This window comes from Falco punctatus (assembly GCF_963210335.1).
Source record: "Falco punctatus genome assembly, chromosome: 11".
Classification (NCBI taxonomy): Eukaryota; Metazoa; Chordata; class Aves; order Falconiformes; family Falconidae; genus Falco; species Falco punctatus.
The window spans coordinates 32,336,923-32,358,230 of record NC_137591.1 but is presented as its reverse complement, the minus strand read 5'-3'; the positions used below and the strand labels follow the sequence as shown (position 1 = coordinate 32,358,230).

The 21,308-nt window shown below is 37.9% G+C and overlaps 1 long non-coding RNA gene across 7 annotated transcripts in view; it reads right to left on the bottom strand.

Moving 5' to 3' along the window:
• Positions 1–21,308, bottom strand: part of LOC308071283 — a 107,490-nt gene that overhangs the window by 65,463 nt on the left and 20,719 nt on the right. For 2 of the 7 annotated variants that reach the window (XR_013931058.1, XR_013931063.1), the window contains one exon: positions 5,481–16,234. The exons of 2 other annotated variants lie outside the window; for them this stretch is intronic. This is a non-coding gene — a long non-coding RNA (uncharacterized lncRNA). The remainder of the gene's footprint in view (positions 1–5,480; positions 16,235–21,308) is intronic. 3 more of the 7 variants (XR_013931060.1, XR_013931061.1, XR_013931059.1) reach the window with 3 other exon arrangements.

Below are 21,308 nucleotides of genomic sequence, written 5' to 3'. Positions count from 1 at the left end.
GGTGCATCTACCAGCCTCAGGATGGCACTAAGGAAATAAAAGAAAGTTCGGAGCAACATTCATCCTGGCGGTAGTCAGTAGCATGGCAGACAGGCAGTTTTATGTTGTGCTAAATTTTCACAACTATGTTGTATTTCTTTCCTCCCTCTGTGAAATAATGACACCCATAAAAACTTGGACTGAAAGTTTATCTAAAATTACTAAAGAAAAATGTAATTTAAGAGGAAAAAATATAGTACTAGCAATGTGTAGCAAAGTGTTATGAAAACAAGCAGATGTTTTCACTGAGACTCCCAGCTTCAACATGTGCTATTATTTTTTAGAATTCATTATTTTTCCACATTCTTATTAATTTTATATATGATATCTTCGATGTAACTACTTAGAAATGTTCGGATTTATGTCATAAAGTCCTAAAAACTGTAGCTGGAGTCACTATAACAAAATGTATCTCAATGAACAATTAAATTTAATTTTATTGTTTCCAGATAAATAGGAGTTTATTATTACAAATAAGTAGTGGATTATGAATAAAATCAAGACTGCTACTTGTCTTTGTTGTTACACATTACAGTTGTTGTACAGTTATTTTTAAGTTTAATTATACACAATGGGAAATAGGATATCTAACAGAAATTGAACTTGATTAAATAAGATTTTTCAGTAGGCTAAGTTACAGAGCCTGATTCTTATTTACACCATGGTCTTCTCATTTTATACTGACAATAGATGTAATACATAGTATAACAGATGCTCAAATACTGGTATAAATTATACTTACACAAATTACAAGCCTGTTTAATATGGGGGTAAATCATCTAATAGATTGCAGAAGCTGAAAATCTCATTTGTGTTAAAAAGCCTTCAGATAATAGAGGACCAAGAAATGGCTTATAATCAGTTAAATTATTGTATGCTATATTAAGACCATGGACATATGACAAAAACTTCAGCTGGCAGGGTGTAATTAAGGCAAGATAGTATCTTTATCAGCCTTGTTTAAGAAAATGAAACAACAAATAACGATGAAATAAGTATTAGTGTAATCAGTATAAAAGCAAATAATTTCCATCAAAAATTGAGGCAAATTTTTGTTACCAAAGCTCTCCATTAAAACAGCTTGGCCTTTCCTCTTGCTGGTGGCGAACCCAATGCTGTCACCCACGACTGAGGCCACCTGCTGCCCACATGTCCCCAAGAAGAACCACAGCTTCAGAATTAGAGATGAAATAGAGCTTTTGGTTTTTTAAAATAATGAAAAATAGCCAGACTGGGATGGGAAGGCCAGCACATGTTTCAGCCCACAAAGTGGAAAGTTTGAACAGCAGTTTACAGCAAGGCTGAACTAACTTTCCCCAAGTGTCTTGAAACGGTGCATGCAAAGCTGCTACAACAGGCTTGGGAGCTGAGTGAGGATGTACTGGGAATGCATCAACGCACATAATTTAGATGATATATCAATGTGACACACAGATGGAGGAGTCCTAATTGCATGCCAATAAGGAAAGAAGGTCTGCCTATAAATTTTCATACTAGGAATAATATTCTTTTTAATTTTATATCTTACTTTGAAAACTATATAAAAACCCCTCTATTAAACTCTATTATACTGTCTTAGACATAGATTATATTTCAATGGAACCCTATTAAAGGTAATAAATTACCTTCTATAGAGTTTATTAGTTATTAATAGTTAATTTTTTCAGGTCTTTCTGAAGTGATCTTATGAAAAAAGATAATAAGTAGTTACATCAATAACACCTGTCTACTCCTACATGTCTACTAAACTTCATAACTTGAATAATTTTCAAATGCATTACCTGTATATGTTCAACCTACTCCAATGTTCACGTTCAGAATTTAAGTGCTCTAATCATATAGTAAATGCTACACTATTGTCTGTTACTTCCTTTATTGTTATACAATTGTTAGAAAATTAATAAAAAGGTTTCTTTTCTGAGGCCTCTTCAAAGGTCACCTTTATTAATAGCAGAGATTATCTCACCAGGTTATCAATGTTCAACATCTTTGTTTTGATTAAACACCACTCTAACATGCAATGACTATAAAACAAGCTTTTCCAAGTTATCTTTCTGTGGCTAACAGATATACATTCTTAAATATAGTTAATGGCAGGGTGGAACCATTTGTTTTATCCGAGTTTTCCAAAGCCACAGTATTGTGACATGTAGGGTGATAAATGGGTGCCATTGTTGTTAAGTAAGCATTTATGTCCTGGGAAAGTACTGTTTTCTGTTTTTCATTCACTGTAGTCTAAGAGTCTAATGGCAGGCAGGTAATCTAACATCCATTAAATGTGTAAATTATGTAGTCATTTACAGACATGAAACAGTAGACAAATCTGTTAAGCACTTTGGTAAGACCATAATTTGAAAGCCATGACATTATCAAACCTTTCCACAGTTCACCACAGCTAATGCATTCAAATCCAACACAGTAAATTTGTTAATGCTGTCAAATACAGTTTATTTGACACTGCTTATCTGCCAGGGGCAAATGTTTACATTATCACTCCTTCTGAGACATCCCTTTGGTTTCACTGGGAGGAGGGATGTTGGCCTTGTAGCAGGGAACAGAAATACCTGAAATTATAGCATTTTTCAAAAGAAAGAAAAAAAGGACCTTTTTTCAGTTTTAGTCTCCATTAGCAAGTTAGTTACAAATTCTGACAGAGGAAGGCTCAGTGATTTAAACAACATTTCAATCATTAATCACTCAAAATTTTATATAAGAGAGCTGAGAGTTGCATGAGAAAGAACGAGGATGGAACTGAAGCCAGTACACAAGTATGTAATGCTCTCAAGCATCTGGGGGATTGGTAACACTTCCATTTTTACATGCTTCTCCAAGTCATTGTTTTAAACTCACAGCAAGACAAATGTTTCAAGGTTTCTATTCCTTATGTAAGCTGGATAAATACAAGAATGTTTCATTTTTAAAAACCAGTTTTTAAAATTATACTACATTTTCAGCAAACTTGAAAAACCTAGAGTAGTTGTCATTCCTTCCAGTATATTACTGCAAGTCTGAATAAAAAATCAGCTATCTAATTCATCTAGTACGGGGCCTTGAGAGACAGGAAAAGATAGTTCTGTGCCAAAGTGTTATTCTCTCTGGTCAGCTTGGGCATCTCTAGCCTGTGCTAGATTTGCCATGTAAAGATACCCGTTAGTTTCAGTGCCATCTTATGACTCTCCTCCTTCCTTTCACTCAATATACAGGCTACATCCTAGCAGGTTATAATTTTCTCAGTTATCTAAAATATACAACTTTTTCCATCTGTTCAGATTAGCAGCCAAGATTGCATCCCTTATGGTAGCTAAAGCAAATTCCCACTGTCTGGTATTTCCAACACATACCTCACAAATACATTGGCATTGACTTTGTAATCCTGTTGTCTGCAAGATTGTTACAATATTTTACAATCATAGCAAATATCCATAATAAATACATCTCATCAAGCTCACAATCTCCACTTGACTTTGGTCCACATTTGAAATCAATAATCTAGGTGCTGCTTCTGCATTAGAATACTCATCCGAGTACCTCTAAGCTTATCCAAGTACCCCTATGCAATCCCAGAAGCCTATGCTGCTACCGTGACTATGATTTTTTTCTTATTTATGTGTGGGGTTTTCTGGCTTTGGGGTTGGGCATTGTTTTGCTCTTGAATGAAAGTGAATAGGGGTAAGCAAATGCAGTTTCAGAACTGAATGTGAATCAGGCTTTCAGAATTGAATTTGGATCAGGGTACAAATTTCTCCTCAGATACTCACATCAAAGGCTTCTTTTCCCAGCAAAGTATTACCTTTTGAACAAGATGTTGCACTTTTGGTGTAGAATGGTGTCAACTCCAGTTTTAGCTCCTTGCTATTCAATGCATAAAAGTATGTGTGGATCCATAAAAAAATCCCACACTCACTACAAGTTCTGGAGCCTGAGCTGCCAAAAGCATTACCAATGATGTAACCACCTCCGTAACCTTGAGCTTAGCACAGGATTGTGATGCCATGGGCCTTCCACAAAAAGTGGGCTTCTAGTGGACATGACTTAGCTACTGACTCCCAAGGACTCTAGAGAAGATCAGAGGTCCTCAGTACATTTTAGATAAAATATAAAATCACTATTCTTGATATACCAGGACATATCATGAGCTGCTTTCTCAGAATGCTCCCCAAAGATCTCACTCTATTACAAACCTGATGTTCTTCCTCATTTCTTGCCATTTGAAAGTAACTAGTATAAAAATAATTCAAAAGGACTGACTAAACATGTAAAGATCCTTCTTGTTTGCTGTCTATTAAAAAAGATCCCCAGCAGACCTACTTCAAAAGAAAAAGCAACTCTACATCATTAACCTGCACAGAAAGTGTTCTCTAGGAGAACAGAAGCTATTACATTAGTGGGCAATTAAAACCCTCAGATATGTTTCATACTATATTCCACGCACGTGCCAATATCAAGCATCTGCCAGATAGCAGGTGGTTTGTAAATCATTATCTTTTCAAATTATGTTGCTAATGGCATGTGTGAAATGACTGAAAAATTACATGTTTCCTCTTCTCCATCATTAAAATAAAATAAATTGCTGCAGTACATTATCTAAAGCTCAAAAGCCATAAAGCACTGGCAAACCTGGTTTTCCCATTTTCCACCCTACTCCGTTAGCTTTGCTTCCCCCGTTAATGGTGGACAACACAGTCTGTGATATTTGACCATTAGTACTTCCCTTTACTGCAAATAACTAAACACATCATCCAAAAGCATCAGCATCAACTAGTTCTCAAATGGTGCACAGTCTATTAATTAGGAACAATCAGCCAATTCTTTGACCAGTATTGACAGATAGGACAGTCTGGCTATAAAAATAGTGAAAGATTCCTGTAACAATGTATGGACATAAATGGCAAAACAACCCCCAAATCATTGTTGACTATCATTTTTATTTTACAGCGGAATGGCAAAGACCCTAATTATTCAAATACCAAAGGTATTGGGTTGGTGTGGCAAGGGTTTGGTAGCAGGGCCCCATCCCTGCACTGCGCAGGGGAGGAGGCAGAGGGACCGGGGGTGAAGCTGGGCCCAGGAAGCTGGGAGGGGTGGTGGGAAGGAGTTTTAAGATTTAGTTTTATTTCTCACTATCGTACTCTGATTTGACTGGTAATAAATTAAGCTGATTTCCCCAGGTCGAGTCTGTTTGGTCAGTGACAGCAACTGCTGAGTGATCTCCCTGCCCCCCCGCACCCCACCAGCCTTTCCTTACATTTTTCCCCCCCCGGCCCAGCTGAGGAGGGGGGGGATGGAGCAGGTTTGGTGGGGACCTGGCATCCAGCCTGGGTCAGGCCACCACACTAAAATACAGACAAATCTCCTGGGTTTTTTAATCATGCTTCAGTTCAGAGCTCACAGTGACTGCTCGCTCCTAGTTCTTAGTACAACCTGGCAAATTAGAAATTTACCTTCTTTTCTTCAAGCTTAGTGTAGACAGCATGTGGTGTGCAAACATTTGTCCTTCCAAGCTGCAATGACAACAGCTCAAGCTTTTGAGGATAAAGCACTTTTACCAGTCTTTGTTTTGGCTGCCCAGATGCTGAGCATGGTGGCTTTTGTTCTACTTTTCCAGACCAGCATACCCACCACAGCCTGCTGGGCAGTACAGGTATCTGAAAGCAGAAGGGATGCAATGAGGACTGTTCTGTTCCTCTTCTTCCAGAGAAAAAACATTTCTGTGGCCACAGATATCCTGGCTGAAACCAGCTGCTAGCTCAGAGGGAAAGGTCACTTTCGGCTTTACCAAGTGAGTATGATGCTTGGAAATCTGGTTTATACCCTATATAAACATATAGACAAAGGGAGAAACCTACAGCCCTTGTATCCACTCCATTCAGAAATGACCTGAAAACAAGTAATCTTTAAATAAGTGGCTTTCATAATCTCCCCATACTACAAATGAAAGTGGTAGAAAGGACACAGGCCCTATCATAAAATCAGGTAGCCAGCAGTTAAGGATTTGGATAGCAGGCTGACTTGATTTTTGTGCTGGAAAAGTCTCCTGAAATAAATTAAGCAAGACAGTTCACATTTTTGTCCATGCTGATTTTATACCACTTCTATTAAATGAATAGTTGCTTCAGAAATTCAGACTGTTTCCAGATCCTGAGTATTCTAGGTGATTCGAGACTTCCAGATATTTTACATCAAGATAACTGCCAGTTAAAATGACGGATGAGCAATGCAAACGTGTTCGTAAGTATTGAAGGATAGCTGTTAACATGCTCTAGCTCAGTAGCCTTCTGGCACAGCTAATAAAGACAAAACAATAGGGAAGATTTACTATAGAAAGTAACTGTAAACAAGGCACTAGTCAGTGAAAAAAAAAAGAGTACTGCAGTGCAGACACAAACTCAAGTACCATGCAATTCAGGGATATTTCTATTTTGCTACTAAAACAAACATATAAAAATCATAGCCAATTTAAACTAGATTTTTTTTTCATTTTAGACGAGAGGATCAGTACCTTAGAAAAGCCTTCCAGTTTCCAAGGACTTCATACAGATCTCACACTGTGAATTAAAATACCATAGCACCGTCACTGATTACTATTATATTTTGTCTGTGTCCATCCTTTATTGCCTTTCCCATATTACCTGGTAGCATCAAAAGATCTGCTTCATTTACTTTAATCAAAACTTCCCCGCAAATATCTCTAGTTAGTATTTAGTCTAAATGAAGCACCTCATCAAAATCTCTAATGATTCCACTAAACACACCCCACCCAGCTGAAAGGCAAGTAACAGCAAAACCACAAAATTAGAATAATAAATCACAGAGAACAGGATTTCTCCTAAATATTTCCAGCTTCATTAATTATGCGAGCCTTATCCAAGCCTGCTGAAGTCTTCAGTGAGTTTTAGAGTATAGCCATGTCAATGGTTCTCAGGTCACCTGCATCATTGTACATATTGAATTATTTACCTGGAAGGCACAAAAAAGTTCAATATCAGAAGTAACTTCTTTAAGAGGTTTCTGCCATGCTTGGATTGAACTTTCCTGACTATAAACTCAAGTTAACTGTGGCTAAAGACTTCTGAATTATTTTCTTCACACTGTTATAATAAAGGAGGGTGGATGACCAGTTCAGTATTTGCACCATAAACAAAACAAGTACCTGCAAATTGCAAATTTGTTTCGTTTCTACATAGCCTTTACCACAAAGGCCCAGATGAATGGTGATGAACAATGTACGTGATGATGAACAGTGTATGCACATCTGGGTTCAAGCATGGAGATACTCTGTTTTAAGCACATGTATATGATCCAGCAATACCAGAAGAGGCCATAACCCTTTCAAAACCCATGAACCAAAAAATCTGAACTGGAAATGTAAATGGAAGATTCAGGGGAAAAATAAAAATCATTAAGAGATCTTGCCAGTAAGACAGCTAACGTTGCAATGTTAATCAGTTCCTTTTAACTCTTGCTCTAGCATGCTGTTAGCAGATGTACTAATACTGTACATGCTTTGTTTAAGATGCACCCCCCCTAACCACTCTTCTTATACCCATATACAATGCTGACAGGAGCAGTGGTGTTTCCAGCACAGCTGGTGTTGTGTAGGTCGGCAATATATCAGATTTCAGCATGTTAGTTATAACCTATTCAGACAGTCTCGTCTGCATTTCTGCTGTGTACAAAATTAACCTTAATTTCCCATCTAGGGTTGTAATTTAATCTTGTTGATTACATTAAGGAGCTGTCCTTCACAGTTAATGACAGATACAAATACGTAGTATAGAATATAGATCTCAGATAAAAGATTTTAAAATTATTTAGTAGCTTTAACTCCAGGGAGATTCTTTTAAAAAGTAGATTTTGTTTTCAGAAAGCAGTAATTTCAGAGGACAAGTAGTTAAAGACCACATTTTTAGTGGCGTTTACCTAACTAAAGATGCAAAGATATTTTAAGGTAGGAACTTGTTAAGATTTTCCAGAATATCTAAATTTGCATCTTTATTCATGTAAGCACTTGTAGAATTTCCTCCTCTGTCATGTTTGAAAACGTAATTTCAACTCCTCATTTGCTCAGGCTTTCTGAAACAGGTACCTGCTGTGAAGAATGCCTGTAAAGCAGTTTAAAAGGTAGTTACATAAAATAAAATGCATAATGCTATAACAAGTACACTGAGATTGTTATTTAATCTGAAATCACTTTTGGCATTAAAATTTTAGAAATAGTTTCGCATTTCTGTGTGTTCAAGATGGAAGGTGCCTTATTAAGATTTTCCTATTCACTACAGCAAGTGAGAGTCCCTGATGGTTGTGTTAAGCATAGTGATTAACACATTTTGGTGCAACTAATGGCCACGTTGCACTTGTTTCAGGCTACAACCTTCCCTCCTGTCAATCTGAAATTTTCTTAAAAGAAGCAGAGAATGGAAAAAGAGCACAGGAATAATCTCATCAATGACCATATCTACTCCAAAGTGAGACAGTTTTCTCCAGTGGGTAGCAGAAAAGGTACAAGAGGCCAGGAGTTGTGGGGAAGCCCTTAAAACGCATCACATGAGGAAAGTGCAGTCTGTTTTCATCATACTTCACTCACATTGTACTTACTCCGCTTGCTAAAAGTTATAGAAATAACTGCAAACAGAAGTGGGCACTGCAAGCGAACCTCTGCTTCACAATTCTAAGCTGGTATCATTCTTATTACTCCAAGATCATGAACTTTACAGACGACTCCTTGCTTCTAATACTACATTTGGAGCCTTCTGCTCAGCTTGCCAGAGTTCATCCTAGATGCTCTCCAAAATGCATTCTAGGCAGAGTTTTCATTAAGGTCTACATGAAGCAGATGAAAATGAAAGACTGAAAACATATTTTTTTTTCTGAAATAGGGCAGAGTTTGATCCTTGGACTGCAGAAGGTATCAAGTTTCAGGATTAAAACATGACCCAGAAAAAAACACATTCTTTGTTACCAAAACCTAAAGAGAAGTCTTGTTGCTATAATTGAAGGGCACCTCTAGTTTGGGTTTCTTTTTTAATTTTAATCTACAAGTCCCTCATCCACCTAAAGAATGGTGTAGAACCATATTTACACATTAATAGATACCAGCAGCACCTTCATATTGCTCCACTCTTTCCAAATTAGCTAAAACTTTACTTCTTCGATTAACTCATCCACTGTAAAATGTTAATCTGAGTTCCATTTCTCCTAGTAAAAGCCAATGAAAAATTTCACCTTCTTTCACTCTGAGGAGAGCTATCTCCCATGCATCCAGCTTCTCCTCCAATCTCACTTCTGAAACTGAAGTCATGCTAGCCAAGAGCTGTATGACCAGCTTTATTCACAGGAATAAAATGATGGGCGTGGTGCAACCCTCATCTTCCCACCAATCTGCTCCAGGACAGTTACAGAGATTATCACCTTGTTACCTCATTAAGGTCAATAGGAATTAAGTTAATGGCAAGATGTGAGGGATGCACTCCACCCCTTAGCTAAACTAGCAGTAGTATGGTACAGGCTCCCAAGGAGGTAACGGCCTGAGCCATAGCCAGGCCAAGAACTCCTCTAGCAAACCCACAAAGGAGCAGAGTGACAATCAGCATTGATGCATGTGGGCTTGGAACACCAATCATGCTATTAACACATAATAGTGAGTGGCTTTTCCAAAACTCATTTATCAAGGAACAGAGAAAGTTGTCTTATGCATACCTTTCCCATTGTATGCAATTTGACTACAAGCCAACAAATATGACAAATATGAGAGCTTAATGAGCCTTCCCTGAGCTCTCCACACTAGGCAGTGTGGCTGTATGGTGATACCTCTCCTTGAGGTGGGACGCCTCTCAGGGTTGCTCCTTGTGGCAGAGAGACCTTTTACCAATGACAGATCTTTGGATGAGTACAATTTCAGTTCTCCCTAAATTGCAACTGGACTGCACGCCAGGTGACTGTACCCTTGAGCAGGGACACATCTCAAGGTTTGAGATTCCTTACCTGAGACTAAGAGATCCTTCCTTACCCAAGGTGGAGACACCCTTTACTCGCAACAGATCCTCGGTAAGTGACTGATAGCATGCTGAATCGTTAATACTGATGAAACATTACTAATCCATGTACTCAATATTAATTATTACAAACTTTGCATATATCATTCTTCATACATAAACCATTGACCAAGTCTGGCACCAAGTCTGGATCTAGCCGCACCTAGACTCCTCTCTGTGAAGGAGTTTAGAAGGCAAAGGGGTCCATTCTGAACCTCATCACTCAGTGGAAGGGTCTTGCTTACCCTTTTGCACCTGTCTCTGTGTAAATCATTCTAGCTCAACTCTAACTCGATTTCCCTCTGTATGTTTCATCCATGTAGTAAGCAATAGACTGAGCCTTGCCACTGGACTTTGTTAAGTTGCACTTTTATAAGTTCATATATAAATCCCCTTCTTCTAATACATTTGACGCTAATTCTTTGAGCGATCTGAATCACTCATTCATGACAAAAGAAGATAGCTTTATGCAGAGACATATACATTTCAAAGTGATGGCACGTTAAGAACTACAAAAGTATGTGCTGTAGATAGGAGTCCAAGAAACAGGGACACAATCTTCAGGTAATTTAAGCCCATGGGGGAAAAAAGAGGATGATATGCAAAATTTTCACCTTGTTAGCACTTCTTAGTAAGTAAGAAAACAAAGCAAACTGTAATGTATCAAGTGTTGGAGAATGATGAGTTCTCTACACCAAATATGCAACTAATCTTAGAGAAATGCAAAACTGGTAATAAAAAGAATTAACTTGAATTTAAATAAATTATTAATGCTTATATTCAATAACAGAAGTTGAAGGCAAATCTGGAGCCTCATTTTGAAACTGGACATCATTTTGCAAATCGAAATGTTGAAGATAGATTTTTTTAAGTGCCCTGTCTTGATCATCTTTAATACTGTGCATTAATTATAGATGGGTAATTTTTTTTATCATGAAAATCACTCTTAAGGAGTGATAGTGAAAGATTACATAAATAACTTCATCAGATGCAATGAGAAAATAAGTGGAAAAAACCAATTCAATACTTCATAAGCAGAATAAGGGGTTATTTTTGCAGATTTGGCTATTTCATCTGAAATAAGACCTTCTGAGGAATGGAGTACAGCAAGAAAGAGTACAATTTAAAATTTTCATTTTTTTAATAGAAAGCTAATTTATCTCAAAATCACCATATTCAATGGCTGAAATAAATGATTGTATAAGTGAATGGGAGTCTAATTATGTACCACAGGTAGTGAATGTAATGTTATGTTTCAATGATTCTATGTATAAGCTAATTTCTGTGCTATTTCCAATAGGAGTTTTACAGCTAACACTAATAAATAAAAGAAAATCTGTTCTGATTTTTAACAAAATACAGTTTCTTATCACAGCAGTTTATCTTAGTTAAAAAAGTATCTTATATCTAGGGACAAGGCTAGGGCAAAGCTTAAAAAGCAAGTTTTATTAATTTTTCTCGCCATTGCATAAATACATACTATATTTTTTAATTGCTTACCACCACTATAATTCCTTCCCATAAAGTTAATTGGCAATAAACTTTCTATGATGATAGTAAGACTAAAAAAAAAAAAAAAGAGAGAGAAAAAAAGCTCCCAATCATTTTCCAGTTCTTTTTCAGGAGTCTCCTTTCCCTAGCAGTCAACAAAACACTATTACCATACCACAAATCATGGCATGAGATCTTTTCTAATTTCTTTTTTCTTCCTATGAAGAAAGTTTTTGCCCTTTCTTCTAACTCCAGGTTACCTTCTTAAGTTGTATAAATCAATATAGTAACATTAGCTTTGACAGCTAAGCCAGTTTACAACAATTGATGATATATCCTCTTGTCTGCACACTCAATTAAATATTAATTAAAACCAAGCAAACAAACAAAATATCCTGCCAATAGAGGATTTGAAAACCTATTCAGCATTATACTATTTGAACTAACAGGACATCACAAGTGAAGGTCTAGATCTTGCAAAGAGTGAACTGTGGTAGAGGAAGGGAGTGACCTAAAATCTCTGCAACGCAGTGCCCAAAGCTTTCAAAATATCCTTCTACTCAGAGGTGTACGTCCTACGAGGGTATCTGTAAGTATAAAGTGTGCAGCAACATGCTGCCTTGTTATTGAAGTCATGCTTCTGTCCTGATTTATACCAGTCCATGGAAAATGTAGATTTATCACATTTTATAATGGTGATGGGCTCCCAAGCACGTAATCCATCTCTGGAGAGAAAGCCAAGACTGGCATGAATTTTACATTGTCTGTAGTTATTTCCAGATCTAGAAATTTAAGGTATATTTCTGTAGGGTTAAAATGTGGAAGAGAAATGTTCCATAAACCAGAGTGAACCAGGCCTGGCACTGACAGTTACTCCATAATTCAGCTCAAGGGCAGGTCTCAAATCAGCCTTTTGAAAGCAGAATCTCCTTAAAAGGGGAAAAATGGGGGGGAGGGTGCTTTTCAAATGATTATAAAAATGGTCTTTCCTAACTGCTTGCTAACTCTATAGACCTGAGTGGATGTCAGCCCATAACCGCTGTACAAGCTAATGAGCTTAATGGACCAGCTAAATTAATCAAAATTATTTGCAGTATACCACAAGAGCAGGCAATTTATAGCAGAAAGTTTTGAACACCATCATTGTCACCAGTACAGTTATAAGCATCATAAATCCAGATATGATGGATGACTCTTTCCTTTTGCTGATAAAGGGAACTGCCACCGTTTTCTATATGCTCAAGGTTAAAATCAGTGCTTTACCTGTTAAAATATCTGTTTGCAAGCTTCTCCAGGACAGATTTAGAGGTCATTTATTTGCCTGGCTACAAAGACAGAAAGAAGGTGAACAGCCTAAGCTTGTGCCAGCCAAATTTCAATCTGAGCCATTACGATAAAAACAAGTGAAAGGTGATTTGTTAAGAAGATGTGTATATTCAGATTAAAAGTTACAATAAGACTTAAATTTTAAATTTTATTTCAAATTAACTATTGCAGAATCTGAATTTCTGAATATATATCATTACTGATTATTTATCATTAAACGTAGAGCTTCGTAAGTATAGGGCTTGGGTCTAGCTTTGATAACACCCTCACGTCAACTTTTCCACTTCTACCCAAAAACTGCTGATAAAGTTTTGTCCCTAAAATAGATTTTCAGACATACCTAGGGATCAATGGTGTCTTTATTCCGGTATTGAGATAAAGAAGGATACAGATCTGGGCTACCTGAAGACGCAAATGGGGAAAGAGGGTTCTTATCCACAGTAGTTTTAATGCTATGACTGCTAATATTTACCTTCTTTACTGTGTTTATTCTAAAACTCACATGCAAATGTGGAAACATATTTGTCACAGGTTTTATTCCTGTGATTCCTAGAAGACAGTAGGCATGGCTGCCTTGAATTCCAGATGATAAAGGACATATTATTGCACTGGTGGGACGTGCAATTTCTTTCTTCTTCTTTCTTCTTCTTCTTCTTCTTTCTTCTTTTTCTTAAAAGGAGGTTTCATTTCTTTCCACAAAACATCTAGGACCAACAAACCCTTTCCAATGCAGAACCCACAGACATTTGATTTATTTTCCTCTGGTATTAAGGATTCGGTTTAACCATAGTGCTGAGAAACTTTCCCCCTCTTCAATATCCATCATGTGCCAGGAAAAATATCTTTCCAACAAGTGATTCACAAGTGATAGCATAGTTCAAATATCCTTCACAGATTCTTAAGGATAAGAATGTGAATAAGATGGATATCCCAGTACATATCAGAAAGCAATTAGACAAATGGAAGTTCATCTAAACATATTCTGTATCTTCTCTAATAAAATGATACCTTGAAAATGTCAAAATATAAAAATGCAATACTGGGAACCTAGATTGATGGACAGCTGAAATCTAATCCATTAGTATAAAGAACAGACAAGAAACAACTTGAATCAGTCTGCATATGGTTAAAATTAAGAAAGGAATTGCTTTTTGTAGAGAAAAGAGTCAGAAGGAAACACCATTAAACATGTATTTTTAGTGAACAAAGATAAGAATAATTTAGGTGTTTTTAAAGAAAGTAAAAAAAAATATATATGAAATGTATTTGTCTATCTCAGCAATTCAGGGCTGCAAAGATTAAATGTAGAAAGGAAACATGGTTCCCAGAGGGAAAGAAAAGAATTACTAAACATTAGGAAAACTCGTGACAGTTCTCTGAAGGGCATTAGCATTATTACAACTTCTAAAGCCATGATGGATATTAAATCTTATTTATTATGATTACTTGCTTTTGCACAGTCACAGTGAGAAGGTTTTGTTGAGTTTTTTTAATACTGTTCCATGAAGTATAGAGGACACTGCAACTGTGGTACAGGTGGTACACCTAAGTGCTTCAGGATTTCAGAACATCTGCTTCTCATCAACATCAAGATATAAAGACATTCCTTGATTTTAAATGAATTATCTATAGCCCATTAGTTTTAACACTGACTTTTCTTTTGGAAGGACAGTTGTGGCAAAGGAAGAGTTTCATGTGAAACTTCTATAATGAAGTTTACAAGAAGAAATGTGTAGGATGTTTCTCTTTTGGAAAAAAAATGCAAGTTAAGGAGATTTGCTGACCTAATCACTCCCATTTTCTCTAAACTGCCCATTACTGGAAACTATTTACCAGGTTAACCAACAATTCTGGTCACCTGGGACTTTCAGAAAGTTGGCCTCAATCTGTTCCTAGCAAAGAGAACAAAGCACATTTAAGGTTACAAGGAAAGGTTTAAAAATCCTATTTTGTACAAATAAGCTTTTTCTTTCTTGACTGTTGCTTATATTCTGAAATTTCACTGGCTACAAAGAAAAAGAATGTACAGTCCTAATGCAGACCACAGCACAAGCATGTGCACTGGTCTCAGGACCCCTGCCTCCTGCTTAATCCTGTCATTATTGGAACTAACGAAGCATATCCACGATAAGCTTCATGAGAATATGAGATTCTCATGTTATGAAATTTATGATGTGAAACATACGTTTCATATGATATAACAAAACAGTTTTCTGCCAGGTGGCAGTATCCCATGCAGACTTTCACCTTTCAGTCTGGTAGTAAGCAATATTCATGCCTTCAGAGCACTTTATTATGGGAGTTTTTTAAACATCTCCTTAATCACAGCACGTATCTCAAGCCTGTCTTTTTCATAGCTGGTGCCTCAGAGTTATTTTCCACAGTTAATTATGTATTCTGTGCAAGTAGCATATAAAACTCTAAGCTCATCATTGTCAGTAAAAGTCTCATGCATGTAAACAAGGGCTGAACTTGCCTGTTATTTGAGAACAGAGCTCAAGTGTCTTTTTTGATCCAAGCCCATGCTGCTCTTACAGTTTCTGAAGGTTGACAGAAGTCTGTTCTTAAAAAAAAAAAAGATGACACACAAAACCAAATTCTTATTGTATCTGGTCTCTAAATCAGCAATTTAATTTAGCTGCTTTTTGTAAATGTCCTACTCATGCCATGTTACACAATAATGTCCTTGCATAATGAATATCAGGTCATATAAAAATGAAAAGACAAAAGTAAAAAAGAAAATTGAAAAAAAAACCCAAAACCCCAACCAAAAAATGCATGTCAAACCACTACATTTATTCTGCTGTTATAACCTTCCTCCTTTCATTCAAGCTGAAATCCATCTGAGTTTTACATAGGCCATTAAAACTTGAGATTTTCTCATGAGAAAATCATGATTAATAAACAATGCAAAAAGAACAAACGCAGCTGTGTTTGACCCCCTCTGGCAGTTCATCCGTGTCAGCTGCAGACTTAAAGCAGCTGTTCCTAGGAGCAGTTTATGAGTTTCTTCCATTTCCCCGTTTTTGTCACTACACACTCAGTGAAACTGTCATCAAATTGTTGAAAGCAATTTCCACTGCTTAGGAGTACTAAAGCACTTGCTCAAACCACAGGTACAAGGAGCTGAGTTTCTGTACTGAGGTACAGACTTCTTATGTCCCCGCCAACACACACCTCCGTGTTGTGCAACTGTGCTTCACCTGCCTTCCAGAGCACCCAAGGGTAGCCATGGCATGTCCACACAAAAAAAGATCTTACGGAAGCCAAATGATAGCTAGTCCTCCACAAATAATGTTCCCCAAGGTCTTCGTACACATAAAATGAAGTTTCAAAACAGGGTTGTACTGTAAGAGAGTTTGAGGTTGAGATTTTTGTAGAGGTTTGAAACTGGGCTGTGTTCCTCCTCCTCCACCCATCAGCGCTACAGCCTTAGCAGACATGAGGTGGCCAAACACCAGGGAAGTTAAGTTGAAGTGTGGTCTCCTCTGTCATTGCTGTTGAGGCCACATCCGGACCTGAGTTCAATTTTAAAGAGCGGAAAGTTAAAAATATTTAGTATACCTGAAGGCATTTCACAAGTCAGGATGGAAGAAAGTAGCACCAAGTTACGTACCCATAAACATGGTTGTGGGTGCAGGAAGGGAACTGCAAATTTCTGACTCTTGACGTGGCTTTGATATGTATTTCATTAGGGAGAGTTTTTTTTTCACTAGCACTTGGAGATTGGATCAGGCTCTCAAGCTTTAAATATGGAAAGACAGACATACTCTTTCTATTATTTCCTAATTTAATAACAAAGATCAGCATATATAAAAAACTTGCATTTCACCTGTAGTCAAACCTTTCTCCTGCTTATAAACAGTATCCCTGCAGGACAGGTGAAAATAACCAAATATATTATTCAGGAATATAGTAAGAAATGGTTGTTTAAATTTAAAGATCTAATTAGATTGCCTATGTATGAAGCTGTATTGGGCTTGCATGGCAAGGTTTTGGTAGCAGGGCAAGGGGGGAGGGCACAACATGTGTAGCTTCTGAGAGAAGATTCCAGAAGCTTCCCCCGTGTCCAGTGGAGCCCATGCCGGCTGGCTCCCAGACGGACCCGCTGCTGGCCCAGGCCGAGCCCCTCGGTGCCAGCGGCAGCGCCTCAGGGGAGGGGGATTAAGAAGGGGGGAAAAAAGTGACAATGGCTGATTGGGGCAGAGAGTGACAACAGCTGAGAGCAGCAGCGCTGGCACCCGGGTCGGGGCAGGGGGAGGCCGGGGGGCTCCAGGCCCGGAGCAGAGATTCCTCGGAAGCCCACGGTGAAGCCCCCAGCCCATGGGGGTCCATGGGGAGGCAGATCCCCCCCGCAGCCCGTGGGAAAGGCCCACGTTGGAGAAGGTCATGGAGAACAGTCTCCTGTGGGAGGGACCCCACGCTGGAGCAGGGGCAGAGTGTGAGGGGGAAGGAGCAGCAGAGACCCCCATTCCCCGTCCCCTGGCACCACTTGGGGGGAGGAGGCAGAGGGACCGGGGGTGAAGCTGAGACCAGGAAGCTGGGAGGGGTGGTGGGAAGGAGTTTTAAGATTTAGTTTTATTTCTCACTATCGTACTCTGATTTGACTGGTAATAAATTAAGCTGATTTCCCCAAGTCAAGTCTGTTTGGTCGGTGACAGCAACTGCTGAGTGATCTCCCTGCCCCCCCGCACCCCACCACCCTTTCCTTACATTTTCTCCCCCCCGGCCCAGCTGAGGAGGGGGGGGATGGAGCAGGTTTGGCATCTGACGTCCAGCCTGGGTCACCCCACCACAGAAGCAAAGCAAGGTACTGATTTACACGGCATGTGTCTAAAATGACATTTTCAAAACTGCTTGCAAGAACAAAGGTACCATTGTGTTACACAATTTAAATTATAAATTGAATCCAAGGTAAAGCATTATTATTGTATTAACAAATATTTTGCAATTTCCACAGCAGTTCTCAGCATCTTACAGCTGTCTCAAACCTGTAAGTACATAAGTATTGCAGCACTGATGAAATGGCTTTCCAGCTAATATATTCACAATGTAGGTGGCTGTAGGGTTTTAAAAAAGAAATAATAAAAAAAAAAGAATAAAAGGTCACCTACATCTTTTTAACATTAATCCATGACTGAGCGTATGAAAAATTGTTCGGTCATCAAGGTTAAAAGTAGATGTGTTCGACTGAACTGAAAGCAAACTTCCCAGTGCAGTATTAATTAGAGCAGGCATGTGAACAGCCAATAAAAACCATGACTTTTTATGTCTTTGTTCTAAAATATCTTCATGCCATAATTAGGAGTCTACTCTGCAACTGTAGGAGCAGAGACATTGCTTTATCCCACTGCAGCCACTGACAGTTTCTTTACCAGGTTCTTGCTAGTAAGTGGGCCAGGAGGAAAAGTATATTTAAATTAAAACACCTGTGAGGGAATGGAAAGAAAAAAAATCTGATCTTGTTTATGAAGTGGTTTTTGAAAGCCAAGAAGGCTGACAAACCTTACACAAAGTGTAAGCACCTTAGTGACTGCCGTTACCTGTGTGAACAGAAACCATGTGATAGCCAGTTTCCCACAGCAGCAGCTCAACTTAGAATTAAGAGCAAATTTAAGCACTTGTCTGAATATGAACATACTTAAGTATATCCTTAAATTCCATACGCATGCTTAAATGATTGACTAGATTGTGGCCTAAAGAAGGAAGGACTCTATAAAACATAGATGATCCAGTAAAAGCACCAAAATTGGAGTGGAACCATGCATCATACGCTACAGGAACTTGGATATTCTTACAAGATTTGTTACAAATTATGGTGTTCTTCTTCCATATTATGCAGTAAGTAGTGGACAGAAACACTCATGCTATTTCACTAGTTCCGAGGGAGCTGTATCATTGCACATGAAAGCAGAAGTTGCCCTGTAGGCAATTGTAAACAATTTCAGGCAGATACCTGCCCTCAACCCTGATCCTCTCTCCATCAGTGGAAACTTTTCATGCCGATATCTTGGGGCATAGAGATGATCTTTTTGTTCTGTCTTTGTTCAGTGACAAGCACAATGCTCTGTGATTTGTGATTTCAGAAGGACCCAAATGCTCCTTTTCCCTACATTTTCTCAAGAAATCTGAGACCTTCTAGCTCTTAGATCAGTTTATTATCCCCTCAAACAGAAGACATTAAAAATCTGACATTTTAAATTGTAACCTAATTAAAATGATACATATTTCAAGACTGTTTGTGATATTTTGTACGAAACCACTTGTATTATAAAATATCATGTTAGAAAGTTTCTTTATGGATGTTGATGACTATTTTAATAAAGCATGTAATTTAATGAAGCATTTACTCTCTTTTTCATGGAAGACTAATTGAAAGGTTAATTCAAACCAGATCTGACAGATCCAAAACCTGACTAATTGAATGTAAACAAAGACAATAAGGAGTAGTAGTATGCCAAGTTGACATCTTCTGCTGTAACAAGGGAATTGTGGCTATCATTCATATTCTTTAATATTTTCCTAAATGATTTGGAAGAGTGAGAAATAATGATATTAATAAAACTAGCAAACGATTCTATTTTGGGAGACATGGTTAACAGCAGAAAGGCAGAGTGGAAAAATGGGCAGTGGTAAAAACAAAAGACTTAATTAGGACACCTCTGAGGTCTTGACATCTTTGCTAAATACAGATGGTGGAAAATAATCCAAATTCTATATCCTTTCAATGAAGGAGAAACAAGGGGAGAAACAATCAACTGGCAGCGACAAAGACCCAACTAGAGAGAGATGAAAAAACACAGCTGAGCATACACGTGTGTAGAGTAACATGTCCACATAGGAACCGTGCTCCCTCTCAGTAGAGTTACTGCAGCAGGAACAGCTTTCTCCAAAAAGCTTTCTGGAGTCAACATCCAGGAGCAGTCTGGAGGAACCGCAGTCAACGAGAAAATGGGAGAACATGGAAGATGGGTCAGATTAAATGTTTGCATGCGTAAAGGTAATCATACGCTAAAGCGCCTTGTTAAAAGGGGCCTCAAGGACCAAAATACAAGCAGCCAGGGTGAAAAGAGATAAGAATTAGTCTACACCAGTCCGTGTATATTTTTTTTATATTAGTCAACAGCTGAACTTCCCTTAGTCCTTTATTCCAATCCAAGGCGGGTACTACTACAAAATGGTGTTACAAAAATGGACTGAAGTGATCGTATGAAGTACATGACCTGGATCTCTGAAAATAAAATGAGTGATTCAACATGGTGAGCTGAACCATAGTATTATTGCATAAAGAGAAAAAAAATATTCAGAGATTAATGGACTGAACACCTATAAAACTTGCATAAAAGTCTTCTCAAGGAATATTGGAAGCTTAAAGGAGGATTAAAGAGGTGCTGGGAAATAGATAGTCCTTTTAATCAGAGTTGGGGTAGCTTACATATCAAATCTGCCTTCCATCTATAAATTATAACTCTATATTAAATAATTTGAAAAGGAAATTCAAATATCTTCCCCTGTTTTTCTGTATGTAAGTGGCATCTCAATCAACAAATGTGATTACATATTTTAAAGACCATTATAAATCATTCTCCTCTCTAACTGTAGTTTTCAGCAAAAGTATCATTTTATGCTCCTGATTTTTGCAGCTGATGTTATTAGCATCATACATTATGTCTAAAACAATTGAAGGAAATAGAATTGATAAAACAGAAATAGAAAGTGTCCAGAAATGAAAAAGTAAAACAATAACACACTCTGAAACATTCATCAAAGCATATTAGCAATAAATGTTAATCAACAGTATGTCACTTCCCATTGAGTGAAAACAGAGATGCTATGCTATTCCTACTTACTGACATAATATAACCAGCGTCACAGAAAAATTGGTTATCAGGTGAACTTTCAACTTAGATCAGAGGAAAGTAGCAGCATAAAATAAAATTGAAATTGAGAAAATCAATGCAGAAGAGTGTAGAAGACTTACATGTCCAAGAAGCAAGCTGTTCAGAGAAGATATAGCTGCAAAAGGTGTATTAAAGGCCTGAAACAAAAGTCCATCCCTATCAAGTCAATGGAAGTTTTTCCAGCACATCGTCTGTCCCTGAGTGATTTGCAAGGAGCCAGGCACAGGCTGAGTGCGCAGTACATATCTAATTTGCTTTTGCAAGGCTTACTGCAAATGTGAGTATGCAGTGAACCAGGAGAAGGGAAACATCCTGAAGACATACCCAGGTCAACATTAACCTTCCCACCTGGGTACCTCCTGTCGAACTTTGTCCGTAGCTTAAAAATCCATCCCAAAAGAGAGCCATGACCACAGGATCACTCACACCCAGACTCCCCAGCTGAAAACCACCACTGAATTCTACCAGCCCAGGATCTGTCTCCTCAAATCACCCTTTATTATTCTAGTGATATAGGAAA